This window comes from Acomys russatus, chromosome 21 (assembly GCF_903995435.1).
Source record: "Acomys russatus chromosome 21, mAcoRus1.1, whole genome shotgun sequence".
NCBI classification, from domain to species: domain Eukaryota; kingdom Metazoa; phylum Chordata; class Mammalia; order Rodentia; family Muridae; genus Acomys; species Acomys russatus.
In genome coordinates this window covers 29334060-29361867 of record NC_067157.1, presented here as the reverse complement: position 1 = coordinate 29361867, position 27808 = coordinate 29334060, and positions in this window count along the sequence as shown.

The following is a 27808-nucleotide window of genomic DNA, read 5'->3' as shown; positions in this document are numbered from 1 at the left end:
CTTATGCTGAAGACGTCACCCCTCAGTATGTTGGAATGTGACTGTAGTTAGAAAAAGAGCCTATAGAAGCTGTAAAATTAAGACATTAGAGCGGGCCTAATCCTATAGGGTGGTATTATCATTAAAAAAAAGAACGTAAGCCAGGCAGGGTAGCACACACCTGTAATCCCAGGAGGCAAGAGGCAGAGGCAGGCAGATCTCTATGAGCCAGCTTGGTCTATAAAATGAGTTTAGGACAGCCAAGGTTACACAGAGAAACCCTGTCTCAAACCTTCCCCTGCCCCCCCCAAAAGAAAGATAAGAAAATGTAAGCAAGGAAGGAAGAAAAGAAGACGGACAGACAGAAAGAATATGGGCATTCAGATAGATACCACACTTGTGTGCACAGAGACTGTGTGAGGACCCAGAACATATGAGAAGCCAGATAGATGGACTGTTAGCAAAACTAACAGCTGCTGACACCTTCCTCTTCGACTTCCACCCTCCAGCCAGAGAAAAGGACCTCCCTCTCCCCTGTAGAATACAATCCTGTTACAGAATTTCCAAAAGCATCCTGAGTCCCTTTCTAACGAGGAGACTCTCTAAGCTCTGTCAGCCACTCCCTTGACTCAGAGCACTTACATGTAATTTCACAAACCTTTTATACTAAGAAAAAAATGTACTCAAAATATAAATTATAATATGTATAATCAATTTTAACTAAAAATAGAGATTCTTGCACTCATATAATAAAAGCATGTCACAAGACAAGAACAAATAGACACAAAAATGTTAGTTACAGAAAATGAAAATTGTGACAAGTTTGAAATACATAGCACAATAGACATTTTGGTGGTAAGTAAAATAAAAATATACTTTGCTGTTGTTTTGAAAATCTGCCATACTGTTTTAAATTTAAGATGTTTTCAAATTTAAATTAAATTTCACAACTATACTAAAACATATCAATGGCATCCATGTTATGTTTGTTTGTTTGTTTGTTTGTTTGTTTTTCAAGACATGGTTTCTCTGAGTAGCCTTGGCTATCCTGGACTCACTTTGTAGATCAGGCTGGCCTTGAACTCACAGAGAAGTTCTTGGGAAGCCTGCCCCTGGCTCCTAAGTGCTGGGATTAAAGGTATGTGCCACCCCCCCACCCCCACCCCTACCCCGTTGTGATGTGTACTTTTCAATTTCACTATCTATACTATATCCAAAACTTTACAACTCAGTCTTGCAAGTTTTGCAGCATTAAAAAAAAATAATCTTTTTAAGTTGATAGAGTTATGATAGATACTGATTTACATTCAGAATTTTAGACTCACCAAAATAGAAAAGATGTTTTCTCCAAGGTTGCCATATATAAATAGCCAAAACACTATGAATGTAACATTTATATAGCTCCTGATTGTTTTGTGCTTCTTCTTGCTGTATGTAGTTTATTGTATATATGTGTAATAATATAACCATATATGTAAAAAAAAAAAAAAGAAAAACTATAAAAAATACAAAAAAAATATCTGAATGTGAATGGCTTTGAGCAAAGCATCCTCCATGATTAACATTAGTCAACATCTGTGTCTTCACCTGGTCAGAACGCTGCTGCTCTTTGGCCCTCTGCCCAGCTTCCTGGAAAGCGCTCCTCTAGTGACTAATTGCCATCGCTGCAGTCAGTGATTGGAGCACTCACACTCCCTCACTTCCCACAGGTTGCAGGTGCTGAATGTCAAACTGACGTTTTAAACCACAGTGAAAACTGTTTGGGAAATTTTGTGACACTTACTGAAACACTGTCAACCAGAACTGTCATATCCTCCCAAGATAGAAAATGGGGAGTTTTGCCCAGATGAGCTTTACTTAAAGAAACAGTAACACTCAACCCTTGCTCATTTCTCCAAGTTCTTATTGACATAGATAATTATGCCTAGTCATGGATTTCATTAAAAGACTTCCATACATGTTTATATTTTGAGATCATGTTCCTCTGCACTCCTCCCCCCAAGTGTTCTCTCTGTCCTCTTCCTACCAATCTTTCCCAACAGACAACAGTTTTGAGCCTTACTTGGCCCTGTTGTGTTTGGCCCAAGGACCTAGGGTGGTGAACATCCATAGCTGCCTAAGATGAACCTGAAACAGCATCTTCCAAGTTCCTTGTGAGATGCCAGTGAAAGCGGAAGATGCAAACTCTTGCATGAGCATGCAGTGTAGAATAGAGTTTTACTGAGAATATCTACAGAAAGGTAAGAAATTAAAGCAAAGTGATAGGAAACTCCCAAGAAGAAAGAATGTCTGTTGGACGTCCTTGTCCGGGCATTCTTTAGAGGGTAATAGCTGAGACTGGGCAAACTAATAAGAGAGCAGTAGGTTCTTTGGGAGATTGTGGGCTGAGCCAATGAAGGATCCATATGCATGTGTGTTCCTGGCCTAACTAGAGGGGTGATTGCCACAGTTCATGGAGTACCCACCCTGTTATTCGTGGTCAAAGCTGCCTGTGTCCATCTCTGACTCCTGTTTTGCTAATTATTGACCTTGGCTATCTGTTTCCTGTTGGTCACTTGACTGGTGTTGCTGTCCCTGACCTCGCAGGAGTCTCCAAAGCTGTTAATCACACTAAACTTTCTTTGTTCTCATAGACATCAAGAAGTAGCTATAGTTGGGTTTAGCTGACTTTTCTTTATGGGGCAGTCCTGTGTTTCTTTCCTGAAGTGGATCGAGGTTTCCTTAAAGCTACATTTCCTTAGTTTGTTACCATTAGCTGCATCAAAACCAAGAATACGCAATGACATGGTGGTGCCTAGCACACATCCTCAGGGGACATCAAGGAAGCTTGCCAGCCCACCCAACACTGCCCGGCTTCTCCAAGTCTGTCTGTCTCTTATTAGGTTTTCTTGACTATCTCATGCTCAACTTTAAGCTCTTTGTTTCTCATCCCTAGTGTTTCTGATTTGGGTATTTAGCCTCTAGCCTCCTTTTAACCCCAGAATCCATTTCACTACAGCGGATGTGAGCAGTCTGTAGTTTTCACCACAGCTCTTTCCCTTACTTTCTATAGAGGACTCGCTCTGAGTGTGTGTGTGTGTGTGTGTGTGTGTGTACATGTGTGTTGTGCATGTGTGTATGAGACAGACATATGCACACAGAGATGGGGGAGGGAGGGAGGGAGGGAGGGAGGGAGGGAGAGAGAGAGAGAGGTTTAATGGGTTTAAGATTGCTTACAGAAACATAGATGAGGGGATATTTACAGAAACATGGACACCTTGCCAGTGACTGACCCCACCCACAAGAGATAAATCTTCCTCTGCCATAGAAGCCACTAACTGCAACAGTCCCCAGGGAGGAGTGAAGTCTTTTAAGCCACTTTACCCTTCATGATAATGTTAACAGGCTCAATCTTGTGCAGGTGTTTTACTTCTTTTTTAAATTTTTATTTGTGTGTCTTATGAAGTGTGTGGAGGTGCCCTTAAAGACGAGGAAAAGATGTAGGATGCCCTGGAGCTGGAGTTACAGATGGCTGGTTGCGAGCCATGGGGACTTGGAACTGGATACATGCCCTCTGGAGGAGTGGACCATGCTCTTAACTGCTGAGCCATCTCTCTAATCTGCACTTGCAGCTCTTTATCATTGAACGCAGTTGCTTTAAGTTCATGGATGCAGTGGTCATGTCACGCTTAGAAGGCAGTGTTCTGCACACGCCACTCTTTCCTCTGGCTGACACATTCTTTGTACTCCCTCTTCTGTGATGCTCCATCAGCCTTGGGGTTGAGGTGGGGTTTAGCATACACATGTCATGTATGTCCCTACTTGTTGTGCCATGTGAAGTCCCAACAGAGAACAGATGTGTTGGGGTTCTGTCTGGTTGCTGCCCAAATGAGCAGACTCATGTACCCCAGAATATTTGTAACCTTGCTTAGGAAATTATTCCTGTTTGACTAATAAAAAGCCAACACTCCGGAGCAGGGCAAATGGGATAGGCATGGCTAAGGTTCCCTGGCTGGTCGGACAGAGAGGTTCTTGGGAAAGGAAGCAGAGAGAGACTGGAAGAGATGGGAGGAGACAGAGAAGAACAGGAGAAGGAAGGCTTCCACATGGGTTAGGTGGAAAAGAAGCACTTGGCCAGTGGGGATGGAAGGTTCAGCTCAGATGACAAGCACCACAAGTATTTGAGATTTGGCATGGGAGGTAACTTGATAGAAATGATTAGAAGCAGATGGCATGGAATTGGGGCAGGGCATGTGATACCTGCCCCAATATGGGAGAAAGTTTAGGGGATTAACATCTGCCCTGCCACAGGTGAAGGCTATTATAAAGTATAATAAGTGTCTGTGTTTTCATTGATTGCTAGTGGGTTAGGAAATACTTCTGTAATAATAATTAGCTTAGTAATAAACATTTATTAGGCCATACTTCTAAATTAGCAGCAACACAGGTGGACAGTAAGGCTGAACTTAGGAAATGGAAATGTTTATTTCCAAAAATGAAAAAGAAATCTTTACAGAAGTATAAAAACAAAGGATAATGGAGGAACATGCTGCTAGCAGCAGCAAAGAAACAACAAAAAACGAGATGCCATGCTAAGGATGGAGAATGTTCTGAGAGAGAGCCCTTAACAGCAATCTCACCCCCGCACGAGGCAGGGTCTCAATAGGTAGCCCAGGATGACCTGGACTTGCTATGTAGACCAGGCTGGTCTCTATCTCACAGAAATCTGCCTGCCTCGGTCTCCTGAGTTCTGGAACTAAAGGCATGTGCCACCTCACCCAGAAATCATGATGTTTTGTAAGCCTTCCAGGCTGCCCAAGGAACCAGATCAGGAAGGGAGCCAAAGACAAACTTTTGTCCTGACTTCTCTCTCCAGGAACTTTCCCTGAGTTGCCAGTTGACTGAATCCTGACAAAAGCCAAAGAGCACGAGGGCCAGGAAGTATGTCTGAATCTCAAGAGGAAAGGCACCAGGCCTTAAAAGTGATAGCACATGACCTGTGAACGCTGGTTTTCTGGATAATTCCCTGCTCGAAAGGTGTTGATTCTTCATAGAGAATAGTGCCTGAGAAATACACAGCTTCTCTAACAGTCCTAGATTATTCCAAAGCCCAGAGCTATAGCCACAGAAACGCTGATACCATCTTCAGATCTTCGGTGTTTACATAAGGCATGCCTCTTTACTAGTTTTAAATTGCATTATGCCACTGCCAAATTACAAGAATTTAGGAGTAAAACAAAGAGCCTTCATTTGGAAGGATCAGTTGGCTCTTCAGGACAGTGGATGTGGCTACCATTATTTAAAATGAAGGCAACTAAATCTGTTCTGAAAAAAAAAAAAAGAGTATTTTGAATCAAAGTGGTACAGCTTTTTTTTTTTAACAGTTTATTTTCTATGAAAATGGCATAGAAGTATCTTACTATGGAATTTATTAAAGCCAAAGTCCCTAAAGGCCTTAGCAAACTAGACTTGGCCACTCATTTTCAATAGGAAAGTGGTAGTCAAAACCAAAGGAAAAAAGATTTGTTATTCAAGGAGCAAAGATGTTCAGTGACCTTCAGTATGTCTTCAAAATCTTGACATAAGGTTTAGATTAAAATAGGCCCCAGAGTGTGCATGCATGGTTTGGTTTGTGTGTGTGTGTGTGTGTGTGTGTGTGTGCGTATGTGTGTGTGTGTGTGTATGTGTGTGTGTGTATGTGTGTGTGTGTGTGTGTGTATGTGTGTGTGTGTGTGTGTGTGTGTGTGTGTGTGTAACTAAATAGTCCTGGAAAAGGTATGATTTAGTCCAAGCTTGGCCAATCATTATTTCTGCTCCTGTCTCCCTATAAGGTGGCCTGCCAAGCTGCCATAAGTGCACGAAACCTCTTTCCAAAAAACAATTCTTCCTCCATCTTGCAGGAGACTTTAGCTTTTTCCTTCTCCAGAATTACATTCCTGGAAGAATTCCAATTTCTTGGGAATGATTGTTTCAACAGTATGATAGCTGAAAGCAAAGACCCAAGTGTCTCTCCTTAGAACACCTTTCCTCCTATGAAGACAGGTACAGACACGTAGAGAAGAAAGTCACAGTTATCCTAAGTGATTTTCATTGCAATGGAATGCTCTGTCACTCAAATTGAAAAATTAGAATTGGGCATAAAGAAGACTCATTTTGAAATCTAGTCAAAAGGTCTTAGTTGATGGAAATGCTGGGCTTGTTGCATTAAGAGTCATCCTTAGTCATAGATATCAAAGACAATGATTAGTCTTTTACCAGAGCCTGTGGTCATTGCAATTCAATGGAAGAGAAAAAGAAAAAAATGATGTACCAAAAATGTAATATCCCATTCAGAATCATTGTCAAGTAGTGAACCGAATTCTCAGAAGTATGATTATAAACCAGGTCCCAGATGTGTCTCCATCTTGAAAATGGGTCTCTTATATATTGCTGGTAAAATGTGAAATAGGACAGATACTGTGGGAAACAGTTTGCCAATTTCTCCAACACTTAGGTAAAGAATGACTCTATGACCTCCCACCCATTTCTATTCCTATGTATACATTCAAAAGAATTGAAAATAGGACTCAAATAGACACTTATGAACCAGTATTCATAAGAGTTAGTTCATTAAATAAAAGCAGAGGCAGGAGGATCTCTGTGAGTTCAGGGCAAGCTTGTTCTACCAAGTGAGTTTTAGGACAGCCAGGGCTACACAGAGAAAACCCCGTTTTAAAAAAACCAAAAAGAAAAAAAGAGTCACTTCACAATAACCAAGTGGCAGAGCACAGCCTCAGCACCCATCGACAGATGAATAACAACTGAAATGTGTCCCACACATTAGAGACATTATCCAGCCACAGACAGCAATGAAGTTCTACATGTGCCACAAACTTGGACTTATAGCTTTTCCTCACCATCTTGAGAGCCCTGAAGTAATTAAATAATGAAGAGAAAATATTTACTTTGACTCAGATCTGGAGATCTCAGACTACAGTCAGGCCGATCCATCGCTGTGGACCTCCTGTGGGCATGCTGGCTGGCAATGGTGAGGAAGGCCAGGGTAGAGGTAACTGGTTACCTCAAGGACAGAGACCAGAAGCAAAAGAGAACGAGAAGGGAGTCCTGTAATCCCTTTTGAGAGCATGTGCCCGGCAACATAACTACCTCTCATAAGGTCCCACATCAGCAGGGCCCGGAGCATCTCTCAATTGTGCCACCTGGGTACCATGCCTTTACCACTCGGACTTGTAGGGGACATTCAACATCCAAATGGCAACAATAGATGAACCTTGATAACATCATGCTAACTGAAGTAAGCCAGGCAGAAGGAGACAAATATTGTTTAATTTGTGTCATCTGGAATATATGAAAAGAGATTCGAAATTTTTCATAGAGATAAAAGGGAAATTAAAGATCACAGGCATGAATAGACTCAGTGTCCAGGTGGTCAGAAGAGGGCATGTAATCTGTCCTGAGAGAGAGGTTTCGGAAACTGTATACTACTGACAAGCACTAAAACCTTGAAAATTAATCAATGTTTTAAACTGTGCAAACTAAAGATGGCCAAGCTGGAAAAGTGTATGCCCTGTGTATTTTACTATAATTCATAAAACATGCATCCCGTCTTCTCTGTCGCACTTCATTTTAGCTGTGGATTTCAAACGAGAAACAGGAAAGACACCCAGTGGCAACACTGTAGTACAATATTTGTTTCATCAAGTCAAAGTGATGAACTGCTAAGACATCCCTTCCCTGTGTGAGTTGGAGGGGCTGTAGTAGCATTTATTGGGTCTTTTAGCCAAGCAAATAATTTTAATTAATTAGTGATGTAATTGTCACTAGAGCACTGAAGTGATGGGCGGATGGCTCGTCAGTGTCAGGATTTGCAACTTTTCTTTCTAGTGCTCTAAAATAAAGTGTGTTTTCCAAAGGTCTAAGCAGGGGGGGGGGGGGGGGGGGGGGGGAGAAGGAGGGGAGGGGGGGGGGGGGGGGGGAGAAAGGGGAGAGGGGGGAAGAGGGGGGAGAGAGAGATGGGGGGAGAGAGAGAGAGAGACAGAGACACACACAAAGAGACAGAGAGACAGAGGGGGAGAGAGAGACAGAGACAGAGGCGGGGGGAGAGAGAGAGAGGAGAGAGAGATACAGAGAGAGAGAGAGAAAGAGAGAGAGAGACAGAGAAAGGGAGGAGAGGGGGGAGGGGGAGAGAGACGAGGAGGGGGGAGATTAAAAACACTCGACACAGGTGACAGACAGTGGTACCACCATTTCACGGGGGGGTCATCACTTCTGTCCCCAGCTTCTGTCCAGACCCTCAGTGTCTTCTGCTGTGTTATAGCAGTGTGTTTGTGAAGGAGCCAAGTTGTTACTTTGCCAATAAATAGAACTGTTGGCCCATAGATGTTCAAATGGTACCCATGGGTTTAATTTTAACTTGAAAGTAACGTACCTTTACTATAATGACTTTAGAAGAAAAAATAATTTATGGAAGAAAAAACAAATTAACCAGTAATTTTCCCACCTACTAAGAGTGTTACATTATATGATATGTAATAGTTAATTTTACTTGAAAATAATAGTGCCTAACTTTTCCTCATTATGAGGGAAATGATTTCTCTTTTGAAATGTACTTGGAAAACTTCAAGACACTTAAAAGAACAATGCTATCACACAGAGACAGTCATCATAACCATTTAGTTGTGTCCCACACTGGTCTGCTAAAGGCCATCAGTGGAACAAAGCTGGAGTAATAGAAGGTCTGTTACTGACATTTTGCAAACAAGGAAACGAGACAGACCAAAAATGCTGAAGCCAGAGCCACGCATCTATGGCTCAGCGTGGGGCTGGAAATAAAGGCTATGTGTCTGTGTCAAAATGCCTGGAGCCCTTTCTTATCATTTCTATGACTTCAAAGAGCTCAGGTCCCCACAGCCTGCGATTTAGGAAAACAAGATTGCTTTATAAAGGAGAGCGAGTTCCTGGAAGAAAGGTTCCATTATAGCACTTTACACTGCAGCCTGACCAGGACACAGGGTCTTTATGACTCCCTAGTGGCTACCTTTGGCTTAAGCTGGTTATCATCCTAGCCTGATGCGTGTCAGAGAAAAAGTTTCACTTTCTCAACTAAACTTAGTTTATTTTTTTTTTTCAGCCCTTTCTCTGTTGTTCTTATGCTGACTCAAGAAAACCCTGAAAATGCTCACCTGAGCACAGGGAAAAAATTTTAACTTCTTTAAATTGTTAGTCTATGGTCTTAATGTGGTATCTCTTGGTTACTTTAATTTGCACTGTAAATTATTAAACTTTTATTAAATAATGTATTCTACTAAATACTTAATAATAAAGAGTAATTTGAAATTATTAGCGAAGTTCAAGTTTTCCCATATTGTCTGCTACTTCTAGTTCCTTTTAGAGACCCAGTGAGCTGGTGTCTCACCGGAGAAATGGAATGGGAGCCAAGAAGATTGGCGCGGAGCCAAGGTCAAGAACAACAATGCCAAAGTCCAGACAATACTCAGCTATGTGCCAGCACAGCACTCACCGGTTGAATATACAGAGACACCTTCAAACAGTGCACAGAAAGACGCCTCAACAGTGTGGTAGGAAGCTTCTCATTCAGTCATCTCAGACATGTATGTTATAAAAATATTATATATTGAGATGCTGATTCTTTGCCACACTCTCTGGGGAATAGTTGGGGGAAAACGTCTTTGAGGTCATTCCTTTAACCTCTGAACTTCTCAGTGAACCTCACAACCTGAACTTGGGCACCAGAAATTGAAGTACTTCCCTAACCTGTGCTGAGGGGAACAGGGTTGCCATGGTTGCTGGTGCTTATGTGTTACTGGTGGCAAAATACCTACTTTGGGTCGTTGTTTCTTTTAGCAAAGAATTCGGAGTTACATTTTATTATACACCTTCCCATGGTTAGTCTTCATAGGAAGGAGTGTGCTAGGGAGTCAGTCAGTGGAGCCCAGGCCTCCAGGAGGCATGGCTCCTGCAGTGGCACACAGGAGTGTTTTCCTTGTGAGAGATGAGTTTTGTGTGGAGCCTATTTAGACAAGTCAGAGAAAAACTTACGAGTCAAAAGTCAGACTGCAGCTTAATTTAGGTCAATGCTCAGCTCAAATGACATTTCACAATAAAATTATCCATTCTGGTCCTTTTCACAATCTGCCTCCTTTCTTTTGCATTGTGTGCGGTGTTTGGATGAGAAAGGCCCCCTCCCATTACGCTCATGTATCCGTGTAAGTGTGAGCACAGTGAAACTACCATGAATGAAAAAGGAAATGTTTACTCAAACTTCCAAAGCTGTCTCTGGAGCTGGAGGTTTGCAGAGACAAGTGAGTTGGTGGGAGGGTCTTACCAGGACATAGCTGCAGGACATAGGGGAATTAGCTGGAGCAGCCTGGGAACTAGCAAGGGGATTTAATCTGTTGAAGGCATGTTTGAGTTACTAGGGAACCAGATACCCTTTTTGGAGGTACTTGGCTGTAAATAGGAGCAGGTAATGTGAGAAGTAATTGCTTTACTTGACAAACAGAAGCCCCTTTTTCAAGGGCGCTGAGGAATGCTAACTTTAAGCAGCAACCATTTTGTTTACCAGCTCAGAGGCCAGCCAAAGCAGAGCTCAGAGTGCCACTTAGGACATTGTCAGTGGCACTGCCGTTCTGAGGGTTCGAGGGTTTGACCTAACAATTTGATTACCTGTTCTCCTGTTGGTAGGACTGTTTGGGGAAGGGAAGGTTCAGAGGCCGCAGCCTTGCTGGTTTTAAGGGTTTATAGCTCACTCGGCTTCCAGTTTGTACCCTCTGCTTTCTGAATGCAGGTAGAAATAAGAGTTCTCAGCTTCCCGAGCCAGCTGCCCACTGCCACGTCTGCCCATCATGGATTCTTGCTGTGAGACAGTAGGCTAAAATAGATTGTTCCCTAAATTGCTTTTGGTCATGGTGTTTTATCACAGCAGAGGTCTAGTGACTGGTACAGCGTGCTATAATTTACTTTCCTTGTTGCCCTTTGGGATGTGGTAACGTTGGACACAACGTCACTGGTTTCAGTGGAGTCTAGAAGTCTGGCACCGTGGCACTCAGCAGCTGCTCGGAGCTTCAGTTTTACCTCCTCCTTCTTCTTCCTGATTCTCAGCACACGTCACTTCCCTTACTGATAACCCTTCCTGGATTCATTTGATAAGTGATGAGGTCCAAGGCACTCTCAGTTAAAAGTGTATGTGGGATGGGCGAGTGAACACCAAAAGTTTCAGAGGCTGCATGTGCACATGTGCACAGTGGCATCTTGCTCAGTTGCAAAGAATGAAATGGTATCCACAGGGAAGTTCGTGGGACTGGGGGTCATAGCGTTAAGTGAAATAAGCCAGACTCAGAACATAGATATCACCAGTTTTCCATCACGTATGCCATCTAATTTTGGAACTAATAGAATTCGGAATCTGTAGGATTACATTTATAAGTATGTGTGTGCATTATATGACATAGAAGTTTTTAAAAAAGATTTTATATGACAGGATAAAGAGGTCTACACAGAGAGAGGCGGGAGAACAAGAGCGGTTAATGGAGCATATATGCCATGAAAGCAGAAACAAGACAAAAAAGGTAAAGTTCACTTTAATAGCACATGATCTAATAAGGATGATGACTGACCTGTTCTATTGTGTTTGGCCTCAATATTTCTCATATTTAAATGTCAAGTTTCAGATATCAAATATTACTGATAAATTGTTGTAGAATGGATGACAGCCTTCTAAGTCTGGGGTCACCAAAACACGGTAAGAAAATAAATTAGAGTTTTGTTGACACAGGCAAGTGAATAGTAGTGCTTTTTAATCTGCATCCATGAAAAATCTTGGGACCATCTCCTCCAACTCTGATATACAATATAGATGGATTTGCCTTAAAATTAATATCTAAGGACAATCAAAGAGAAAGACGGATGAGACAGCAGAAATTAACAGAATGAGCAGCCATAAGCCACAAAAGATAAACTGGAAAAGGCTTCTCTTCTTTTTCTCATTCTCAGCTTCATTATATATCTAAGATAAATAAAAACTATAAAAAGATGTTAAACACGATGATGTAATATGCATATTTACTGAAATGATTATCATAAACAAATTAATTAGCATTTTCATTGTGTGTGCATGCCAAAAACACCTAAGATCTATTTTCTTTCCAAACTTCAAGCAAGCAAGGACAATTGTTTCCAAATGTGGTCTCCACACATCAGAACCTTGGAGCCTGCTCACTACCTGCCTGAATTTGTGTTTGATGAGCTTCTACCCATCCTCCTGAACTCTCACACTGTCTTTTCTGCTCACATTGTGGTCCACCACCAAAATGATCTCTCTTCACTGTGTTTTCCTCTGTGTCTTATTCCTAAAAATCTAGTCACTTTGAAGGTAAGTGATAATCTTCAAATAAATTAAAAATTGAGTTAAGCACAGAATGAAGAATCATAGGCATTTGCTTGTGTTTCTTAGAAAGAAAACATTTACAATATAAGTGAAATCTCTTTCATTTCCACTTCCAGTGTGATTTCACCCAGTGTATGAAGACTACCAGGGAATCTGTATACTTGCTTTGTGTATATATTAACAGTGAGGATTTGGTTAACATTATATAATTCAAATCTATCCAGGTCAAGCTGGGCGTGGTGGCACATGCCTGTAATCCCAGCACTGGGGGACACAGAGGCAGGCGGATCACTGTGAGTTTGAGGCCAGCTTGGTCTACAAAGTGAGTCCAGGACAGCCAAGGCTACACAGAGAAACCCTGTCTCGAAAACAAACAAACCAACAATCTATCCAGGTCCCAATGCATCCTCATATGTTTATCTGTCTTTGTTAGGATTATTACTATTGCTGCCGTGAAACACCATGACCAAAAGCAGCTTGGGAAGAAAAGGGTTTATTTCCCTCACAGATCCATTTAACAGTTCATCATCAAAAGCAGTGAGGACAGGATCTCACAAAGGGCAGGATCCTGGAGGCAGGAGCTGATGCAGAGGCCATGGAGGGTGTTGCTTACTGGCTTGCTCCTCATGGCTTGCTCAGCCTGCTTTCTTATAAATCCCAGGACCACCAGCCTAGGGATGGCCCCACCCACAATGGGCTGGGTCCTTCCATATCAATCACTAATTAAGAAAGAGGCATTGTCTCAGTTGAGGTGTCCTCCTTTCATATGACTCTAGCTTGTTGTGTCAAGCTGACACAAAAATAGGTAACACATTATCCTTTTTATTACTTTTAGCCTTATGCACTATTTGGGAATATTTTTTATTTTTTAAATTAATTTATGATTATTATTTTGGGTTTTTGAGACAGGATCTCTGTGTTAGCCTTGGCTGTTCTGGACTCACTTTGTAGACCAGGCTTGCCTCGAACTCACAATGATTCGCCTGCCTCTGCCTCCCGAGGGCTGGGATTAAAGGCGTGTGCCACCACACCCAGCCACTATTTGGGAATATAAACATCACATGTATCTATTCCTCGTTAAAATGTATATTGAAGGTTGGGGAGACAGCTCAATCAGTAAAGGGTTTGCCAAAAAGCATGAGGATCTGACTCATATAAGAAAGCCAGGCACAGTGACGTGCCCCTATAGTCTCAACCTCTGAGGAGGTAAAGACAGGAGGTTACCCACAGTTCTCTGCCAACTTGCCTCGCTGAACTGGCAAACTCCAGGCCAATGAGATCTTGTCTCAAAAACAAAGTGGATGACCTAAAGTCTATCACATACACACACACACACATACACACACACACACACACACACACACACACACACACACACACACACGAAGAGACACATACACACGTACAAGCGGAAGCCAAAGTCTCAATTTTTTGCTACTATGAGAAACATGCAATTAACTCTCTTTGCACATAGTTCCTTGTGCTCCTAACCTTCAACAAAATGAAGAATTGTAATCAATTACAATGTCATAAAAGATAATAAATTTTGTTTAGATGCACAGAGCAGTAAAAAATTGGCTGTATTTTTATACTCTGTTTAATATTACAGTAACAATATTTTAGATAAAATTCACTCCTCTAATTCCTTCCTTGTCCTCATTACCATTTTCCCTCTCAACTTAATGTGTTCTCTCTCTCTCTCTCTCTCTCCCCTCCCCCTCCCCCTCTCCCCCTCCCCCTCCACCTCCCCCTCTCCCCCTCCCCCTCCCCCCTCCCCTCTCCCCCTCTTTAAAAATATTCATTGTGTTATTTTGGTACTGCCCTTATGAACATGGGTGTGGGACCATCTGCCAGAACATGGGTAGATTCTTGGGGCCAGGATCCCTGAAGAAACCTGACTCTCCCTTCCCCATAATCCATCATTAGCAATCTCCTATCAGATAGGTGTGAGCTTTGAGTACCTTCCGCATTGGTACTGGGATTTTGGCTGGCTGGATCTTCTGCACATCTCATTATGCAGCCCCGGCTGCTGTGAGGCCATGTGTGCAGCTGTGCTGTCATTTCTCAGAAAACTGCCTCGCTGCAGATATCTACTACCTCTGGATGTTACAACCTTTCTGTCCCCTGAATTGATCCTGGAGACCTGGGGGTCGGGGGGAGACAGAATGTGGTACTGATGCCCTATTTAATCTGGTCACTCTTATCCACTTATTATAAAAGGAAGCTTCTTTGATAAGGGTTGGGAGATACACTAATCTACAGGTATGAAGATAAGAGTTTAGAGGGAAGTTTATTACTATTTTCATTTAGTAGCAGACATGAGTTCCATCTTGTGGAGTGGACTTCAAAATCAGTCAAAGTGGTTGCTTACCCCCATATCATCTGTGCCACTATTGCACCAATGGGCATATCTTGTATTAATCATTTTTGTAGCTTATAGAGTTCACAGTTGGATAAGATTGTTGATGAATTTTTCTCCCCAGTATAGCAGGTAGCACCTTTTATCACCATGAAAACTATCCACTAGGGATGAAGCCTCTCGCTCAATACCAGCTTGATTTTTTTCCATGCCCAGTGACTAAAGTATGTGGTATCCATGTCTTCAGCTATAGGGTTCTCCTATCAAGTTCTAGAGGGTAACCAAGAGCAAACTTAATATCTGGGAGAGTTTATGAAACCCCACTGACAAACAACTAGAAAAGAGGAAATCCATTTCTACCAGTAGGCTTTTATTTGATAGCCAACAATGTCTGGGGGAGGCAGTGTGCCACCATTATAGGGTAATTACATTTAAACCACTTTTACATATGTATATGTACATATTTTAGGAAGCTTCTGAAAAATTTACTCAATATAAACATTTCTTCCCTGTGGAAACTATATCAATGGTACTATTTCTAGCAGTCATAAATCCCTGTCTTCCTAAACTTGGGCGATATTCAATATTATAAAAACTAAATTCTGCCTGTCCAGGGCATATATTGCTGTCTTATAGTATATTCTTCATATTTGTCTACTTATTTGTACAATCAGCTGTCTTCTCATTTTTTAATTCAACATTAAAGTTTTTTTCCTGAGAATCATCTGTTTGCTTTCAAATGAGAAACAGCTTTACTGCTTGCACTTTGCAGAATCCTATGGCTCAAATACCAGGTGTCTTTCTCAAGGTCATAGGGCTAGTGACATCCCAATTCAAACCACTCAAGACTTGAACCTTGCCATGTACTGCCCTTGATCTCCTGGTCTATGACAGCTATGGAAAAAATGAAATGGAATGTTTAGCAGGCCCATCTTGAGGTCCAGGTGAGATGTCTTGTTCAATGAGCCTGAGATTTTTTTTGTAGGGTATGAAGGCTTTTCTGTTTTAGATCAAACTCTCACAGCGACCATTTGAAGTGTGCACTACAATCACAATTGTTTGATATGTAGGAAGGAAGTTAAATGACTCACGTAATGTGATCACACAAGAAAAAGTAAAAAGCAAGAAACATGCTTCAGAGCTAGAGGAGATCAATAAGACATTTTATAAAGGAACTTTGTGAGAAAATGAAATTGAGTGTTGAAAAATAGTTCTTCCTTTTCCACTGTCCCCAGAGCCAGCTTTTACTGCTGCAAGGGACCTTACATTGTGCTGAAAGTAAGGCCACTGTCTAATTGGCAGGAGTCAAGTCATCTCACGAATTGACTGGCAAAAGATTCCAGTCTGGACTGACACACTCGCTCCACCTCCCAGTCTCTTGGGTTGTGCTTGCTGTAACAAGGGTTCTCAGCTAAAGCAGCCACACTCCACATCTCAACAATGGAGAGAGAGTAGGCTATAGATGTTTTGGATTCATGGGTCCTATGATACTTCCTACATAGTTGGATCACTTGCTCTCATCATCTGGTTTTGTTTTCCAACCATGAAAACCTACTCTGGTGTCCACCTTACAATCCTGCTAGCCCCTTGCCTTGGTACCTGCCAAAGATTCAGGAAACAAAAAATGGCGCTGGAAGGATCACAGTTGTAGGCTGGCAGTAAGATGAAAAGAGGAAGGCCCATCCCGTCAGATTCTGGTGGCAAGGGAAATCATGAAAAGGGGGGAAGAAAAGCAAGTTCTTGAGGACCCAAGGGTCTGTGTCCTCCTTTTAGCAAGACACGTGGGAACAGAGACCTGAAGGGCATCACCCACCATCTGATTTCCATTTAGAACTAGAGAAGCTGGCGTCTCACAGCTAGACCCTGTCCTCTGAGAAAATAGAATGTCATTGGCCTGAATTTGTTCTTCCCAAGTCATTGTCAGTTTCTCAAATGTATGGGATCTCAGAGACCACTGAAGACTCCCACAGGGAACTGAGCTTTGGGCGTTTGGCTGGACATTGGTGGAAGGTCACCATCCTTAAGGAAGAGACTCTGCCGCTGGTAATATACCAGGAGAACTGTACACACTGCCAAATTTTTAGGGATCTGACCCTTGGTCAAGGGCAGAGGGAGGATGGTGAGGGCTTATAAGACACCCCCCAAGTAAATCATCACCTTGTTTAAAACAGTGAAGATCCAGGCCCCGAATTCAGCAGAACCATCTTTAGCCTCTGTAAGATGTGGACGATCATAGCACCCACTTCCCAGCGGTGTGGTGTTGAATGGGAGCTGCACACACAGTGCCAGCCTAACGTCAGCTCCGCAGACATCAGGCACTATCTCACATCATGGTGCTGAGCAGAAATGTGGTCCTTGCTCGGTCTTTTTGTACATTAATATTCTGTAAAATGTGTTCGTCCTTTTCCCAGTTAAACTCTTACAGACTCCACTTGAGGAAGGCTGGTCAAACGGAACCATCATTTGATAAATAAATAAGTCAACTCTTAAATCTCACAAAATACCGGTTTTAAAAACTCAATATTTACTTCTGACTACTAAATTCTCCCAAAGTAGCATGGGGACCTCTAGAAAACTTAAGCATCTAAAAAGTGTTGCTGCCTCAGGAATTTTCCAGAAACATTGCCGCCTTCCTCTTACAGGTACACACACCACACGAATAGTGTCATTTGTTTGGATACAGATAATCTGTCCTCTTTTTAACACGCAAGGAAGTTAATCTCTTCTGTCCCTGTACTTTTACCAATCATTTATCGGATATTCCATGACATGTCTTTATCAAATTTGTTCTTCATAAATTACAAATGTGGGCTTCTTGGGCTAATGTTAGTTGCAGTAGTTTATTTGCTTAGATGTACCCCCAAGAAAAGACTTGCTAAGGACGAGGTGAGACATGGCGCCAACTTGCTTCATCTTGCTGAATGATCTTCAGCCTGTGATGCTGGCTTTGGAATATGAACTGAGCTCTCTGAATTCAAAACATTAGCTATTGATTTAATAGCAAAGTAGCTCCTTATCAGTACAGGGTCAGAGTCGGGGAACAGCCTTCATGTGGCGACCATGTTCACTGAGATAATGAGGGGTGAGGCCTGACCACAGCCCCCTGCCCCTCACCCCCATCCCCCCCCCCCCCCCCCCCACCTCTCACCCCCCTGCCCCCCCAACCCCCCACTCCCCGGGCCTCAAAAGATTTCTGATGAGTGTCAGGAACAAGACTGATGACCATTCCTGCAAGTGAAGGGATCATTGTCACACAAAGGTAATTGTCTCCACAGAGCCTGGTCTGGCTTCTATTTATAGAACTGATGGAAGGAAGTACAAAACGAACATTGCCAAAGCAAGGAGCTATAATTTTTGGGAAAATAAGTGACTTTTACATTTCAGTTGAGACTACAACCTACTCTGTTAAGCAAAGGCTTATTTTGCAAGTACAAAAAGTATCCAATAAGAAGCTATTAAATACATTTTCGTCTTCTGAGATTGTAGAATTAGGAATTTGTTTTGATGGCATGAGACTTGTTAAACCTGATGCTAAACTTTTTTTTTTAATTTGCTCACCTTACATCCTGACTGTCGACCCTCCTTCATGTCCTACTAGTCCTACCCTCTCTCTCTTATGCCCCCTCCCTCCCTCCCCTAGTCCTCAAAAAGGGGGAGCCCTCCTTCCCTCCCATCTGACCCCAGCCTACTATGTCTCATCTGCACTGCCTGCATCCTCTGCCTCTGTGGCCTGGCAACACCACCCTGCCAGGGGGAGGTGAGCAGTGTGTGAGGCCAGAGTCCACGTCAGAAGCAGTACCTAGTAGCCATATTATGGGACCCACAATGAGACTGTGCTGCCTGTCGACTACATCTGAGCAGAGAGTCTGGGTCCTCACTATGCATGGTCCTTGGTTTGTGCAGCACCCGCCCCACCTCCACCCAGATTTGTTGGTTCCATTGGTATCTTTGTGGAGCTCCTGACCTCTCCCGGTCCATCTGTTCCTCGTCTCTTCTGCAAGATTCCCTGTGCTCCACGTCTGGAAGTTTCGCTGTGGGTCTGCTTGGATCCCCAGCTGGGTGGAGTCTTTCAGAGGATCTCTATGGTAGGCTCCCTTCCTGTTCCTTCTCTTCAACTGCTTCCGGTGTCTATTCTATTTGTCCTTCTGAATGAGAATTAGGCATCCTCCCTAGGGGCCTCCTTGTTATTTCGCTTCTTGAGGTCCGTGGATTATAGTGTGGTTATCCTGTACTATGCGCTGAATTTTTCTCAAAGAAAATCACATTTGCTCAGCTTATTTATTTTGAGATATGCGAACACTCCTTTTCAAATATACTTAAGTTATATCTACTACATTAAACAAATATCTAAAACTTTTAAGTAAGATATAAAGAGTAAATATATTTAAAATTTTTTTATTACATAGCTTTTATTTATATGTGAGCTAGGGAGCACACACACCATGGTGAAGGTCAGAGGGCAATTTTCAAGAGTCCATCCTCTCCCACCGAGTGTGTCTTGAGAGCTGAACTCAGACAGTCAGGCTTGGCTGCAAGTGCTCTTGCCAGATCCAAATGTATTCTTAACGCTGAATCCACTGTCTGAGTTGAGAGCTGGAACGTGGCTACACAGTGCTGAAAACCACCTATGCACCCCTTCCTCACTCCCACGCCCCAAACCCTCCAGGATCCACTGCCCAGTGCTGAGGTGATCTTTGCTGAGGGTTTTTGGAAGCAGTGTGCTGCCTTTGAATATATCACTCAACAATAAATTTACCTTCTCTCCGCAAACAATGTCACATACACTGCGTGTAACGGTCTATGGTTCTCTTTTTAGTCCGCCTTTGTTGCTATGACTCATGCCCATTACTTCTTAAGACTGCGATTTATTTGTTTCAACTTCCCTATAATTATTTTTTGCTTGAGGATACTTCAAAGTATTGAGCTAGGATTTTGTGTGCAGGCGTTTTGATTATTTCCAGTCTATGTTGGGTTGGCTGCCATAACCACTCTTTGACAACACAAGGATCTTCTCCATAATGTTGTATTCTGTGTTTTGCATTTTAGCCATTCCAAGAGGTGCGGTATTTATTTTTGACATTTGCTATTTTTCTAACTGACGTACACAGTTGAGTTTATTTTCATCACACCTTTCCATTTGCTTGTTTCCTGTCCGGATACTGTCATTGGTGGTTGGTGAGGTGTCTATTCAGATCACTGGCTCCGCTTTGGACTTGGTGTTTATTTTTTATAGTTTACTTTTCATAGCTTTGTGTGTTTTGGATATATCCCTCAGTGAGTACATGTTTTACAAAGGTTTTTTTCTCCTGGTCTACATCTTGTCTTTTCTTAAGATAATAAATAATTATAAAGAATAAAAAGATATTATAATGATTTTAATGAGAATGGCCCCCATAGAGCCATATATTTGAATGTTTGGTTTCTTGTTGATTTAGGCTGTTTAGGAAGCTTTTTAAATTTTTATTTAATTAATTTATTCAGATTTTATCTAAATTGTTATCCTCTCACTTGCAGCCTCCCATTCCTCCCCCCCACCCTCGCCCACTTTCACCCTATTTCGCTCCCTAGGTATGTGACAGAAGGGGACCTCCTCCTCCACCATATGGTCACAGCCTATCAAGTCTCATCTTGGTAGTCTGCTTATCTTTCTCTGAGTGCCACCAGGCCTCCCCACCAAGGGGAAGTGGTCAAATATGGGGCACCAGAGTTCAAGTCAGAGTCAGTCCCCACTCTCCACACAACTGTGGAGAATGTGCTGTCCATTGGCCAGATCTGAGTAGGGGTTCAATGTTTACTGCATATATTGTCTTTGGTTGGTGTAGTAGTTTGAGCAGACCCCCCTGGATCTAGATCCGCCCATCATGATGTTTTTCTTGTGGGTTTCTAGGACCCTCTGGATTCTTCTATTTCCCCATTCTCCCATACTTCTCTCACCTAGAGTCCCAATAGGAGGTCCCCGCTTCTATTCCAATCTTCTGGTAAGTGAAGATTTTCAAGTCATGGCCTTGTTGAAAAAGAAGTGTCACTGGGGTTGGGCTTTGAGACTTGAAAAGCCTTGCCAGGTCCAGTCTTGTCCCCTCTCTGCCCACTGCCTGTGGATAAGATGTGAGGCATCAGCTACTGTGCCAGCACCACCTCTGCCTGCCTCTGCCACGCTCTCCATTGTTATGGTTGTGGACTCACCCTCTGAAACAAGCGAGTTACCTATGAAATATTTTATAAGTTGCCTTGGTCATGATGCCTCCTCACAGCAATAGAAAAGTAACTAAAACACATATACGCACATGCATAGATTCATACACACACATATGCCCATGCACAAGCACGTACACACACACACACACACACACACACACACACACACACACACACACACACACACACACGGTACTGAGGAGATCATCCAGTTCTCTAGAACTGGAGTTGCAGGCAGTTCTGAGCCCTCATGTGGGTGCTATGAAGCAAGCCCAGGTCCTCCGTAAGAGCAGTTTGTGCTTTTAATTACTAGGCCACCTCCAGAGTCCCTGCAGCATTATCTTCTCACTGTGAATTAGTGTCTTTCTCAGAGCAGCAGTTTCCGCTTGCTTCATTCTCATGTTGCTTCCCTTTCTTCTAGGACTTTCTCCTCAGTTGTGACAGCTAGTCTCTCCTTTTTTCCCCCTTTAACTAAGCACTGATATCCTTTAGAACTCCCCTCTTCATCCACTCCCAAGAATCTAAGCAGTAAACACATGATAAACCGCAATATTCCCGACCCTTTCTATATCTGTCCTCCATCTGCCTCCAGACACTATCGCTGCCTGACGGACACACGGACCTGTGCCACATTATACACACTCACAACAGCGCTCTTCTCTCCCCAGTCAGTTCCCTCCTAAAAAGTTTCTCTCCAGAAAAATGACTGGACCATCCACCTGACCATCTTTAACCATGATCCTGACGCGCTATGTTGCACCCCTCCATACACCTACTCCACCCCTGCAAAAGCCTAAGCTCTGTTGACACATCTTTTCTTCTCCCATCTTAGCAGAAGCCCTTAGCACAGCGGCAGTGTCCAGTTACTGGTTTCTCAAAGACTCTAGCCATCAGAAGCCTCCGGGAGCAAACTTGCAGAGTGTGGCTCTCTGCTTACCCGCCAGCTTGCCTCCAGACCTCTGTCACAGAGAAGGCCCTGGTGCTCTTGGCTTTGGAAAGACTGGTAACAGAACCCAGTAAAGAAAGGAACCATAAGCAGTCCTCTTGGCCACGCTAGGGCCAGAGCAGATTTTTGGGCAGCTTGGCTGGGCAAGTGTACCTCCAGCTAGCCGAAGGACTGTGTAACTCCTGGTGTTGAACCCGGGCTTCTCCCCACATAATCTCTTGCTGAGCCAAGAACTCTCCCCTTCCCCATTGTTACATTGTGCTGTACAGAAAGCACTGCAGTTGGTACAATCAATCAGGGCCCAGGAAAGAACCTTTAGCTACTAGTAATCTTCTAGAAGGAACAGTACTGCAAAGAGTAACACTACTGAATATTCATATTTGTGGTATAACTACTGCTGAAGATACACCCCTGCATCTTGACTTACTGGGCTAGAGCTTTAATTTCTAATACTTATTCATTAGAAAATTGTACATGGTAATTCGTCTGCTGTACAGCACAGTGGATTTCATGTTCGTTTTCCCCTCTGCATGGTTCCCGTTGCCAGCTTCAAGGATCACCAGTTCTTACTGGGAAACTCAGGAACCTGCTTGACTTATCTCCCCTCCATCACCCCTCCTGTGACAGAGACTCCTTCAAACTGCAAATCATGCTGGACCATCCCATCCACCTCCCTGAACTTAAGTAGCAATTATCCACGGGCAATTTCCTACCCATTTGGCAGACCCCGCCTCTTGGAGCTCAGCTTGTGGATGTGTCACTGCGGACTACACAACTCTTTGGATGGCCCCTGTGCACACTAACCATTAGGTTCACTATAGCACAGAGAAGGCTACTCTTGCTCGTCAACTTGACTGCATCCGAATCAAGTAAAACCCAATCACACCTGTGAAGGGTCTTCCTCATTGGATCATTTGAGTCCAGAAGACCCACTGTAAATCTGGGCCACATTTTCTGTTGGCAGCCTACAAAAAAAAAAAAAAAAAAAAAAAAAAAAAAAGAAAGCTGTTCCTTTTTGCCTGCTTGCTTTCACTCTTGCTGTCAAGTTCATCCATCCTGCTGCTATGGTGCTCCTTTGCTGGTATTAGAGCCATTCTTATTGCTCTAATTGGAGCTCTTATTGGAATTCTTATCAGTATTCCAACTTAGACTGAAGACCAGCTGACACATCCAGCTTCATAGATGGAACAGCTATCAGAACCATGCCTTTCTATAGGAAGACAGCCATTGCAGGATAAGCCAGACCATAGGGCGTGGGCTACTTGAATAAAGCCTATGTAAGTCCAGCTAATCTAAGGAACCCTGCCTAATACAACACTCAACACATCCTCAGGAAATGTGAAAATAGCGCTCTATACTTAAAACTGTCCTTTGGATGATAAAGGAGCTCGCTAGCCATCTGAGGACCTCAGCTGGAGCCCAAGGCCCCACACGATAGTAGGAAAGAACCAATGCCCTCAAGTTGTCCTCTGACCTCCACACATATGCACACATAACACATAAATTAAAATATAATTTAGAAAGCTGGGCGCAGAGGCACATCCTGCATTCCCAGCACTCAGGGAGGCAGAGGCTGTTACACCAGTCCATTCTAGAGGTGAACAGTCACCAGCCAACTAATGAGCAGGCTGTTGTAATAGCTTTCTGACAGTTTCCCCACTGCCATTTTTCTGGAAGTCTACATAGCACTTCCACATCCGGTTAGTTGAGAAACGCAACCCATTCCATGCATGTCCCACAATCCTATAAACAGTGCCTAATTATAGGCAAGCACTGTGAGAGTCCTGAAGAGACTATGCAAGTAAGACAAGGTCTTCATCATCAAGCAGCTCACAGCCTCATGGGAAAGAGGTGTCGAGGGAAATACAGCACAAAGATGACGTCATGCGGGAGCACAAAACGGACCACAGACGGTGGCACCTCGAGGAAGCATGCAGGCCTCACTTAGCTTGCACCCTATGAGGCAAGTAGACCTTTTCCAGGATGGCACTAGACAGAAACGGGAGCTATTTATCATTTGACTCAAGAGGGGAAACTGGAAGAAGGCTTTAACTAGATAAACTTCGAGCCAGGAGCCAAAGAAGAAAGTTATTGGCCATTAGCTCTGAGGATGTCTCCACAGCACTGGGGTGAGTTTATTGTGTGAGAGCCAAGTATCTACACTAGGGCTGCCCGGGCAGCTGTGGGGATGGCTGCCTCGTCTCTCTACCTGTGGGGAACATTTGCCATACTCACAGGAAACCATGAGTGCTACAAACCCATCGTGATGTGTTGAGTGATGTTGGGATGAGCAGGCTGCTCCTGTTCTCCTTTGTGCAAAACCACAGTGCAGCCAAAATGTGGCCAGCATTGCAGCGCACGGATGCACACTCACCTATCTCCAGCAGAGCCTGAAGCCAGAAGAGTCGCTGGGTTGATCTCAGAAAATTCATAGCAGACCCAGCTACTTGGCAGCTATAGAGTATTTTATTGACATAAGCCAGGCTTTTTAAAGAGACAAAATAGAAAGATTCTTTCTTGAAGGGTAAGGCTATAATTTTTGCCATTCCAAAGGCTTTAATCTGAATTTAGAGCCAAAGTCTGGAAAATTAAAAGCATGAGTTTAGAAATGAGCCACAAAGAAGAAAATGATACAAAATGATTTCTGCCACATGGCATCCCGTACACATCAAAAAGAAACTAGCCTGGCCAGTAGGCAGAGCTCTGAGGACTTTTAAATTTTATTTTAAGTAACTTTTATGCTTTGGGGGGCATAAAAGAGAATTCTCCTTCAGAAAATTCTCTTGGATCTAGTAAGGGTGACTGGTGAATGTACCATTGTCTTTTTTTATACTGTCTGAGACTGCTGATTCCTAGCTCTTAGAACTCCAGAGAACATTTTTCTGATAGGATCTTCTAGAAATTTCTGAGACTTTGAGCTTCTATAATTGTATCCGTTAGGGTTGTATTGCTGTGAAGAGACACAATGACCATGTCAACTCTTATGAAAGAAGACGTTTAATTAGAGACTTGCTTAGAGTTTCAAAGGCTTAGTCCATTACCATTATGGCAGGAATTGTACATATTACAACTACAGCTCTGGGAGGAAAGGATTCCCCAGTGCAAGTGTAACAGTTCTGCTCCTGTGGGGGTAGGTTTCCCCAGTGCAAGTGTTACAGCTCTGCTCCTGTGGGGGTAGGTTTCCCCAGTGCAAGTGTAACAGTTCTGCTCCTGTGGGGGTAGGTTTCCCCAGTGCAAGTGTAACAGTTCTGCTCCTGTGGGGGTAGGTTTCCCCAGTGCAAGTGTTACAGCTCTGCTCCTGTGGGGGTAGGTTTCCCCAGTGCAAGTGTAACAGTTCTGCTCCTGTGGGGGTACGTTTCCCCAGTGCAAGTGTTACAGCTCTGTTCCTGTGGGGGTAGGTTTCCCCAGTGCAAGTGTAACAGTTCTGCTCCTGTGGGGGTAGGTTTCCCCAGTGCCAGCGTTACAGCTCTGTTCCTGTGGGGGTAGGTTTCCCCAGTGCCAGCGTTACAGCTATGCTGGAAAAGGTATCTTGGCAGTAGGGAGCCAAGGAATACCACAAAGTCACACTGCACAGCAAAACTCATATAAGAGATTTATTAGGAAGGAAAAACCCAAGACCATGGCTGCTTCTGCTCAGAAAGAAGCAGCAGGGAGCTGGGCATAAGGCTGAATTTATATAGGGTTTTGTTTTGTTTTGTTTTGTTTCTTTCTTTTTTTCCTAGGAGTGGAGCTTTCCAAGGTGGCCTGGGATTGGTGGGATTCTGTGGTCAGACTCTAAGGAAAGCTTAAGGATTGGTAGGATTTCATTCTCAGAGACTGAAGGGATTATGTGGTCTGACCTTGAGGCAAGCTCAGGAGTTGGTAGGATTCTGTTTCTTGGCCCTGGTCTTTGGCTTTGGAGTCAAGTCAGGGTCAGGATGTTTTTCTCTTGGCCCTTTTACCCTACAGGGCTCATGGTGGCACATAGGCAGACAATGTGCCTGGCAAAGTAGCTAAGAATAGATCTGGAACCACAGGCAGCAGAAGAGATTGACACTGGGCCTGGCTTGGCCGTTTGAAACCTTAAAACCCACCCCAGTGACACACTTCCCCCAACAAGACCACACCTCTAAGACCTTCTCAAGCAGTGCCGCTCCCTGATGACTAAACATTCAAATATATCAGCCTACAGGGGCCATGCCTATCCAAGCCACCATAAGAACCAAGCTTTATAGAATAGATAGGACATTGAGAGGACCTAAATGAGATCGCCAAATGTCAGCAGGATCACGGAATGCACTGAGCCGAGCCACCCTCACAACCATCTGATAAAAGTAGAGAAAGGAGAAGTGCAGACCTTTTAGACTCATGTATTTTTATTTGTGTGTGGATTGCCTGCGTGTTATGTCTATACTTCGTTTGCACGCAGTGCCGACAGGAGCCAGAAGAGGGCGTCAGATATCCTAGATCTGGAGTTACAGATAGTTGTGAGCCACCATTGTGAGTGCTGAGAACCAAACTCTGATCCTCTCTAAGAGCATCCAGTTCTTTTAACTGCTAAGCTATCTCTCCAGCCCAACTTGAGACTGTCTTTTAAAAAAAAAAAAAAAAAAAAAAAAAAAAAAAAAATTAAGTCTTTTATGGTTCCCCAGGTTTTATGCTAATACTTTATAACTAAATACTAGTCGTGAAGCAAATTAATTTAACCACCCACTAGGACGGATATTACTCCACTTGCACTAAAAACTACAAAGGATTTCTTTAAAGCCTGTTTAAAATAGATCTAGAATTTCTTAATGGTAAAGAAGAGCTGAAGGGAAGGTTTCCTGTACTTTTTTTTTTTTTTTTTTTTTTTTTTTTTTTGTGGGCAGATTTTTAAGCAAAATGAAACCAGTGTCTTCCTTCTCAAAGATAACCACAGACCTGACCTTCACCCCCACCCCACCCCCCCGCCCCATACAAAGAGTTTCCATTGCTTAAAAGGCTGTGGGCACATCAGATGGCCTTTGGGAAAAAATTCTTTCACTAGAAAGAAGAAAAAAATAATACAGGCCGACCAAAGAATATGCCAATTCCTTTAATTCTTACTAATTACTAGAACTGACAGCCAGTCTCAGGGCCTAGCTAAAACCTCCCAGGAATAGCAAGATCTCACCAGAGACAATTTTCTTCCTCAAATCGACTCTCAAGGCTTCATGAGAAGGCAGGCCAGGTGGGATTTCATAAGCCGTTTCAACTGCAATTTACTTGCAATGTTGTTAGCCAGACAGAAGCAGTTCCGGTCCCACGTGGAGTGAGCCCAGCCAGCACACCCTACCTGTGTACTCCCCTCACACAGTCACTGAGCGTGCTACCCATGGTTTTCTGCTGGAGTTCCTGAGTGGGAGATTTTCAGGCCCAGCAGAGCAGACTCTCTGTGGACAAGCTTCCGGCTTCCTGTTTCCATCGTGGGCATTTCTATACCAGGAGACAAACATTAGCTACCTCTGGTGGGACTCATTCGACCTCTTGCTGCGCTGTTTCTTTTTTTTTTTTTTTATAGTTTATTAATTTATTCATATTACATCTCAATTGTTATCCCATCCCTTGTATCCTCCCATTCCTCCCTCCTTCCCATTTTCCCCTTACTCCCTTCCCCTATGATTGTGACTGAGGGGGACCTCTTCCCCTTGTATATACTCATAGGGTATCAAGTCTCTTCTTGGTAGCCTGCTATCCTTCCTCTGAGTGTCACCAGGCCTCCCCATCCAAGGGATGTGGTCAAATATGGGGCACCAGAGTTCGTGTGCTCAAACTATGGCACCAGCCAAGAATAAAACATACGCTGTTTCTTTAGATATTCTTTGCTGTTTGCTGTTTTCCACTCACCCTGTCACAAAGTTGGGGAGCCAGCCTGCTGCAGGAGAGTTGAAGTAAACACTCTGAAGTAAATACTCTGGAGTCTTGACAAGGTGGGCCATTTCTC